We start from the raw sequence: 9,030 nt of genomic DNA on the forward strand, positions 1-9,030 counted from the left end.
TGGGCAGAGGGCCGCCTAGATGCTGTGGGGGAAGCTATATTTGGGGGAGGATGATGGTGTGGGTGTGGTAGGTAGGTAGCAAGGAGCTCTGTCTTAGATCTCTTTCCAGAAAGCAGGAAAGGGGGCTGGGAGTCAGAATTTTTGGATTCTTTGCTTTTCCTGCCACTTACATTTAACCAATCATCCTTCCTTATTCTGAGCCCTAGTCTGTGTGGGAAAATCTCTTTCTAAGTGTGAAAAGGGAAGTATATGGGGGAGGCAGAGTCGGAAGAGGGAAGGAGAGCGGTTGCCTTACTATCGAGTGCATCTACATGTGTATGTGTGTTTGTGTTGTGTACAAACGTGCCTGTATGTGAGTATGTGCCCCTGTGTCTGTATATGTGTATGGGTGTGTATATCTTATGTTGGTGTTTACTCTATATGTGTATATGTATATATTTTTCTCTATGTATCTGTTATAAGCATAGAAATTGAGAGGAAGCACTGAGAAACTTTTATGCCAACCTGAACAACTGATTTTATGTTCATTGAAGCCAATAATAAAAAATACGGCCTTGTGTTTTCTATATCTGTATGTTCTATTTCATTTTTCCAGTAATTCATTTTATTGTATTTTTTGAAAGTGTTGGTCTGTGGCAGATTGCATATAGAACTGCTCCTTCACCAGTTAGTTGGAGAAGCACTAATTACAACCAGATCAAGATTTTTAGAAAGTCCAGATTCTGAAATTTCCAAGGAGGGGAAATTCACTTCAAAAGTCTGAGGTTTCTGGGCTTCCCTGGTGGCACAGTGGTTAAGAGTCTGTCTGCCAATGCAGGGGACACGGGTTCGATGCCTGGACAGGGAAGATCCCACATGCCGCAGAGCAACTAAGCCCGCACGCCACAACTACTGAGTCGGTGCTCTAGAGCCCAAGAGCCACAACTACTGAGCCTAGGCACTGCATTGAAGAGTAGCCCCCACTCTCCACAACTAGAGAAAGCCGGCACGCAGAAATGAAGACCCAACGCAGCCAAAATTAAATAAATAAATAAATTAATTAATTAAAAAAAAAAAAACCAACAGTCAGATTTCTGCTCTGGGTCATACCAATGCGGCATGAGGTCAGGTCCTGAGCGTAAACAAGTGGGTCCAGCCTCAGGTCTGACTGGCATCCCAGGGCTCAGCCTGCCCTTCCTTGCTTCCCTCCCCTTCTTGTGACACGGGACCACCAGGCAGTTTTCAAGGGGACAGAAGGCAGAGCCCAGGCTGCTCCTCCGAGCCGAGCCTGCTCAGGGTGCTGCCCTCCCGTCTGCCTGCAGGGCGCGTGATGCTGAAGCTTCACGGAGATAAGGAGGGGCTTCCAAACCTCCATAGTTTCCCCTGGATAGTAACCCACACACTCAATCAGGAAAAGCAGGGTCTTCTGTTGCAGCAAAATCAGACGCATTCCTTTGCCCAACACAGGGAACCCCACACAGAATCTCCTGCCCTCCTTCCTTAGATAATCTTCCCCCAGGGTTCCCTCTGAACTGTCTAACCACAGCTCTTCCAAGGTCCTGACCTTAATTTGCATTTGTAATTTTGTATTCTTCTTCTTTAAGATGGTCTGCAAAATTGCATATGCCATAAGCCGCACAAAACCTGGATCCACCCGTGCCAAGAGCCTTAGTGCTTGAAGAGCCGCATGGTATCCACACTCAGAAAGCAATGTAAGCAGCAGTGAAGGGCTAAGGAGAATCACCTCTCTTCCATCACCATTTGAAGCATCCACAAAACCCCGTAAGGAATTAAGAGTATGTGAAGTTGGCTGCGTGGAAGAGAAGTGGTATTTGCAAAACGGGTAAGGATTAGTAAAGAACTCAAGGGAGGAAATGCAGCTGCAGCGTCAGGAATCTGCAGAGCTTGGGGTGAGGGGAACACCTGGCCTTAGACAACATTATCCAAAAGCACAGGACCAGCTGGTACCTTAGGTCATCCTTCTGTTGTGGAGGGTCACAGGCTATGATGAAGAACGCATCCAATTGCTTCTCCTCGTACCTGCAGTCTGGGCACCTCCCTGAGATAAGCTCACATGCGGTCAGGGATACAGTTTTCTGGCTCTAGTGGCAGTTTTCACGGCCATTCTTGCACGCTATGTTGGGGATCTGACAAGTGGTGGCCACGCTGGAGAAGAATTCATGCAGGAAGGTGTTGAAGCCTTTGCAGCGTTTGGAGTGCTTGTTGATGTTGTCCATCGCAGCATTGCATCTCTGAGGCCTGGGCTGCATGTGCTGAGTTTCAAACCACGGAGCTGAGGTCATGTTTCTGGGCTCAGCACTGACTGGGTCCTTGGCCACCCATAGCCCCAGCAGCAGGAGCAGCAGCAGAGGGCAGAATCCTGCTTTGGCTGGTGCCATCTCTCCCCAGGGCACAGTGGCACAGAAGAAGTGGGAGGTGGGTGACTGAGTCACCATGGGGGCGCCCTGCTAACCCTTCTAAGAATTTCGTACTGTAAGTCAATTATTGCAGGGCTTCTACAGCCTCAGATATTTAAGAACACTACTGGCATTTTATTGTTCAGTCCCAGCAGATAATGTATATTTTTATGCCCCCAATAAATACTTATACAGTTTTCCCCTCATAAGAGTTTTATAAGGTGAGTATTATTTTTCTTTCTTTTTAATATACGAGCAAACTGAGACTCAGAAAAGTTAAGGAAATTGTCCATCATCACACAGCTAGAGAGTATCAAATGCTTGGATTTGAATCAGTGCTTCTTGGCTTCCAAAACCCCTATTCTTTCCACACTCCCATGTTTCTTGTTTGAAACTCTGAGAAGTCAGACCACAAAAGGAAACTAAAGAAAAGTAGGCCGGGGGGTCCACACCTCACTCTCCCAGGCTAGCTCAGTCATTCCTGAAAGTCACTGTTAAGACTGTGGAGTCAGGCTGATTTCTCTCAGTTCTGTGGTCCAGTTTCTCATGGAAGCTAGAAAAATAGTCACTCTCACTACTCCAGCCGGTAAAGCAGTATGGTGAGTTGGGTTATTTCCATGGCTGACATATCACCCTACTGGAGAAAGTCTTCGAATGATAGAGAATCACAGCAGAAGAATTTTTCAAGATCATCTCAATCAAGTGCATTTTACAGATGAAAGAGCTGAAGGGCCTGAAAGAGCAGCGCCCTTCTGAAGGCCACTAAGTGAGTGGCAGAGCTGGGGCTGGAGCTTCCTGACTTTCAACCCATCCCTTTGGTCTAGTGCCAGGCTGAAAAGGGAAGGAGAAAGTGTTTCCCATAGAGACAGAGCACAGTGAGTGTGTCTGTTTGTGGTTTAAGTGAAACATGAACAATGCCTTTGATAATTCTCTTCTAATCCTTCTGATGACATTTAGGAGAAGGTCTCCTATTAGAGCAAGAAGGTAAAGTGTTTGTTTCTCCCCACTTTTCAGTACAGACAACAGACCTCAGACTGAGTCTTCAGCTGAAAGCAATGTCTGGATAGAATTTTTAAAAATTGGATGAAATTAATTATATTTATTTTTACTTCTCTTTATTAAGTGACCCTAGTATTCTTTGAAATATGATGTTACACAGTTTCATTTTCAAAGAACTATTTGAACTAAATGCGTACATATATAACTAGTAAATTATAATACTGGCAGTATTACAACAATTATCAAGGGAGGAAGCAAATGACTGAAATGAGGGATTTGCTTTGGCTACAGCCTCTCAGGTCTGTGCTGGTGTGTCGAGCCCTATCCAGCATCTTGACCTTTGTGTGACTTCACTGCCTTTGGGATAAAATGCTCTGCAAAGTGGCAAAAATCACTCAGGCTCCTACGATCTGCACTGCCAGATGGAAGCTTCTGAGATGTTTGCCTTTCTATCTCCAAGGTGGAGGCTGATTCATCAACAGAGCTTGCCTTTTTCACAGTGGGGAATCCCTTCCTGCACTCCTCCCCACAAAGCTAACAAAACATTGATTTTTGAATCCAGGAGAACATTATCCAATAAGCAGTTGACTTGGGACTCAGAGAGCAAACATGTATATATGTATATTCAGGAAGTTATTTCTCTTTTGCAGGCCCTCAGCTGAGACTTTCCCACTGGGATGGAGGGATTACCATGTGGTTATTCATTAACAGTTGCAAATCCAAGCCCCTGGGCTTTTGTGTGAGAGGGTAGGGATGGCAGCAGGCGCCAAGGGTTGGCATGAACATTTCGTGCCAGCCAGGATGATTGACCACAGACTTCCCAAGCTCTGAATCCAATTAAGTTGTAAACATGCTTTTCCTCAACGAGGTGCTGACCCTGCAGGCTGGCCAGCCCCACTCAGGGAGGCGTGAAGAAGGGGTTCCTTTGATTTTGTATTTGATCCTAGTTTTTCATCACATATCTTCCCAATTGCCACAGTGTCAGGGCTGTTTTATCCATTAAGCGCTAGAGGCCTAGTGCCTAGGGTCTGAGAGGTTTTCAAGGGCCTACAATATTTGAGACTAGGAAAAAAGTATATTGGCTCCAATACAGGAAAAGTCAACTATAAAAATCAAATTTAAAATATTTACTTACCTGCTACCACAGTAACATAAAGTTACTTATTTCACTTATTTTGGAATTTGGCACCCATAAGAAGCTTATTACTTTGGAAAACAATCTTAGGTTAGATCTTTTTCTCCTTTTACGGGAATTCTCAATGCCACAATTGCAGGAGGAGCAGTGCCAATCCCAAATTACTTGGAGTCAAATAATCTCAGAAGTAAAACTTTAAAACTCACTTCAGATACATTTCTGCAAGAATGATATTGAAAGAGGAACACACATATTATATATTCAATGCGGTGTGATAAAATGTTAAAATGCCTAGGGTGGTATGGGGGTATTAACCATAGCCCTTGATATTCTAGGGCTAGCTGCTTTGAGTGTATCGCTTACTCCTTTCCCAAAGGCAGCCAAGATAATACACACCACATTACTTTAGGGTCAGGTCAGCGCAGGGCTGACCACAGCAACAGGAGGAAAGGGATACTACTAATCACCATTTAGTGAACATGTAATATGTGCTTGGCACAGTGTTAGGCACCTTGTTAAGGATTATAGCTATCATTTAAAAAGTGCTCACTGTGTGCCAAGACCTTGCACTTTATGTATAATTCTATATGCAAAACAATATTGTGTGTTCCATGTTATTATCTCCATTTTATAGAAAAGGAAACAGGCTTGGAGAGGCTAAGGTTACAGATGTGTTAAGTGGCAGGCCCAGGATTGAAAATGAGGGAGGTCTGCCTCCAAAGTTATGTTGTTCCCTCCCTGCCACACTGCTTTCCTGATTACTGATAGTTACCTTATGGGCTGACAGTCACCCTGTAACTTTTCTTGTAAATTGGGCTTCTTTTCATCTCCTGGACAGGTTTTGCTTTCTTCAACCTTACTTCCGTTTCTCTGTTTCTTTTTTTCCCTTCCCTAAGGGCTCTCCCTCAACTCTTATCCATTCTTCAGAGCTCAGCTTGATCCTAGGAGCTTGTGCATGACCACCTGCATGGACCTTCCTGTACAACTCTCCCTTGGGAGAGTCCTTCCTGAATGCAATCTCCTTCCTCGTTAATTCCTGGTGCCACTCACTCAGGTCCTCAATCATGTACTACCTTGTTTTGTTATTTGACTCTTGCGTGTGTATCCAGTCTTCCCAACGGAGATGTAGATGTTGAACGGACAGGAATCAGGTCCTTTCATGCTCTGTACCTCCACAGTGCTAGGCACATGGATAGCTTAAGGGATACTCTGTAACTGCTGAACTGAATCACCGCTCTGGTCTTCTAAGTTGCCTCATCATTTGTAACCTAAAGAGTTTCAGCTGAATAATTTCTAAAAAGTACCCCCTCGGTTCTAAGACTCTATGAAACAAGACGAAACATCAAAGTGCTAGTAGCCAGACTTGAATGTGAGGAGAAGCCCTGCAGGAAGACCCCAAAGGTAGCTCAAAAGAGGGGGATTAGAGAATAAGCAATGATCCTACCGAGAACAGTTTTTTCAGGATAGCCTAGGAGGCATGGGTGAGGGGGCCAGAAAAGTCTATCTGGGTTGCTGGCCTGAGGTACTCTTTGAACTCCAAATGCCACCTCCAGTATAGTTGTCAGGCTTCACCCTGGAGGCGAGAGACAGCTTCTTTAGGAAGAAGGGGGTTCTGGAAGAGCATGGCTGGTGTAGGAGGGGCCAGGACCACTACAATTGACCCGGAGTGGCTAAGGGGAGAGTGGGCTGTATATTTTCTGATCCTCCGCATGGGTCCTGGCCCCTCAGTAGAGGGCACTGGTGGGATCTGTTCATAGAGGTTGTGTCCGAGGACATGTTCAGCTGTGAGTAACGAGCTGGAAGCTTCACCGCTCCGCTAAGGTACTCCTGGCAGCCTGTGAGAAGAACTGTTGCTAACTTTTCACTTTTCGTAGGTGCCAAGGCTGAGACAGGTTGGGGTGCAGATGCCCTGAAGTAAAATTCACTGAGAGGCAAGCTGAATGAAGGTGTAACGTTAGCCTCAGGAGGCAGGTGGCTGCTGATGGTGTTCTGTTTCTCTAGGCACAGCCCAGAAGATTTTCAGCTTTCTGCCAAACAGCTCACACATCCATGAGGACCACCTGGGGCCAGGACAGGTGACTGTAAGCAGCACTCACTCCTAAGGATGGATGCTCTGCTGACGGATGCCCTGCTGTCCTGGCATTTGACTAGCTCTGCTGTGAAACACTATTGCGATGCTAATTCAAAAAGGAGACTGAGGTTGTGAATATTCAGCTCCTCGATTCCTTTGTGAGTATATATAAAGATATCCCCAGGAGAGAGGGAAGAGGGGGGAAGAAAAGAGAAAAATGCAAATAGAATGACAGTCCAGGAAGCTAGGTAGAGGCAAGCTCAGGCTGGAAAAGCCCAGAGGGATGGACAAGCAGCCTGCAGGGCAGTGTCCTGCTCCAGAGCAGCTCTGGAGCACAGCAGGGCTACCTTTCCCTGCTTCTCTGAACATTCTCCTTGCCCTGCTTGTTGGGACCCGTGGTCTTGGCAGAGTCAACAGCCAGGCCAGAGGAGGTGGGCTGGTCTCAGATTGAGACAAGAGATTGTCAGAAACTTTCACATGAAATCTCTCCAAGAAGGATTCTTCTCCGAGAGGGATCCCTGACTCTGAAGGCCCACGGCCATGACATGTCCTGGATCCTGGTTTCTAAACTCTGAGCCTCAGAGCACTATCACAGGAAATCTGGTTGCTGTGCGCCTACTGGGAAGCAGCCTCCTTCTGTTCCCAGTAGCTGACCCTCTTTCACCAGGTCCATTTTTCTTTACTGCGTAGCTCCCGGGGGCCTTCTCAGGGAGCCCAGTGCCACCATGATCTTGCCCCAGTGAGTGGAATGCCTCCCTTTGTTCCTGACTATAGGATCTGTTCTCAAGAAAGAGAGGATGGACTTCCTAGATGGCGCAGTGGTTAAGAGTCTGCCTGCCAATGCAGGGAACACGGGTTCGAGCCCTGCTCCGGGAGGATTCCACATGCCACGGAGCAACTAAGCCTGCACGCCGCAACTACTGAGCCTGCGCTCTGCCCGTTCTCCACAAGAGAAGCCACCACAATGAGAAGCCCGAGCATCACAAAGAAGAGTAGCCCCCGCTCGCATCAACTAGAGAAAGCCTGTGTGCAGCAACGAAGACCCAACGCAGCCAATAAATAAATAAATAAATTTATTAAAAAAAAGAAAAGAGCGGATGTCGTCTTTAATGCAACCAGAGAGGAGGCATGTGGCTCCCTCACAAGTTTTGTGGCCTTTGACTTATTTCAAGCCTGTGTGCAGGGTTCAGACCTCCCAGGATGAGGATGACAGTGACAGAAACCAGCAGAGCTAGACCTACCAAGGGGTTTCTAGGTCCCAGTCGCTGTTGCAAGTGCTCTACGTCTACTTTCTCATTTTTTAGCATATGAGGAACCTTCCTACTGCCCTGGCTCCATGGCTATCTTATCTTCTTCATCCAGTTCTTAAAGGGAAGTGCTGGTCAGAGGCACAGCCCACTGAGAGCAAGTGAAAGAAAACCTCATTAAGGCCAGGGTACGCCTATCCTAGGTTGAATGCAGGTATGTACAAAGTGTACACAAAGCCACAAGATGAATATCTTCTATCCCAATTTTACCAAAATGATTTTGGGGCGGCGAAAGGAAGTAATTTAAAGCATTGTTTTTACATGAAACAAAACTGATGGAGTATATTGAAAAATTCGTCAACTACTTTTTAAAAATAATTTTAAATGGTTCTTATTTGAAATCATTTCAAATGTATATATGTTTGAGAAATAGTACATAGAGCTCCCCTATATACTTCACTCAAGTTCCCTAATTATTAACATTTCTGAACCATATGAGACTAAGTTACAGACAAAATGTTCCATTACCCTTTCCTACCAAAATGAGTATTTCCTAATTACAAGTACTCTTGCCTACGTAACCACAGAACAGCCATCAAAACCAAGAAATTAATGTTGATCCATTATTACCACAAATGATATTTTAAGAAAACATATAAAACATCTATGGGGGAATTCCCTGGCAGGCCAGTGGTTAGGACTCCATGCTCTCACTACTGAAGGCCTGAGTTTGATCCCTGGTTGGGGAAGTAAAAATCCCCAAAGCCGCGCAGTATGGCGGGAAAAATATCTATGCATTTGGCTACTTTATAAATATTAGTTAAGTGAAAGAAAGAGTCTTCAGAGAAAGCTCATGCCTGCTGGGCATGAATTTGGATGTTTAAGTAATTCTCCTCTGCCATTACTAGCCCTTTGGGGAAAAGTCTGAGAAACATTGCTCTGTGGGCTCTAGTTGACTATGAAAACCCAGCCCAGGATGTGCCAACTTCAAGGGTAAAGAATGGTGACCCTTACCAAAGATAAAATATTTCGGATGTTTCAGGCCCATCTGGAGGTCCCCCAAATGGGATCTCTGCAATATTTTCACCCTGGCCTTGAATAGCAGATGGGAAGTGAAGACCTTTGTTCTTGCTGCATGACTTTATTTAATATGTCTCCAATAACCAATGGCATGGCCCAGGG

At 45.5% G+C, this 9,030-nt stretch overlaps 1 long non-coding RNA gene across 1 annotated transcript; it reads left to right on the forward strand.

Annotated features, from left to right (window-relative positions):
* The first annotated feature begins 1,744 nt into the window (after nt 1–1,744).
* On the forward strand, nt 1,745–7,647 carry LOC130844923 (uncharacterized). The gene is made up of 3 exons (XR_009051267.1): nt 1,745–1,761; nt 6,532–6,759; nt 7,376–7,647. It is a non-coding gene; the product is annotated as an uncharacterized LOC130844923 (long non-coding RNA).
* Nucleotides 7,648–9,030: the final 1,383 nt, after the last annotated feature.

The sequence above is a fragment of the Hippopotamus amphibius genome, chromosome 2 (genome assembly GCF_030028045.1).
Source record: "Hippopotamus amphibius kiboko isolate mHipAmp2 chromosome 2, mHipAmp2.hap2, whole genome shotgun sequence".
Lineage (NCBI taxonomy): Eukaryota > Metazoa > Chordata > Mammalia > Artiodactyla > Hippopotamidae > Hippopotamus > Hippopotamus amphibius.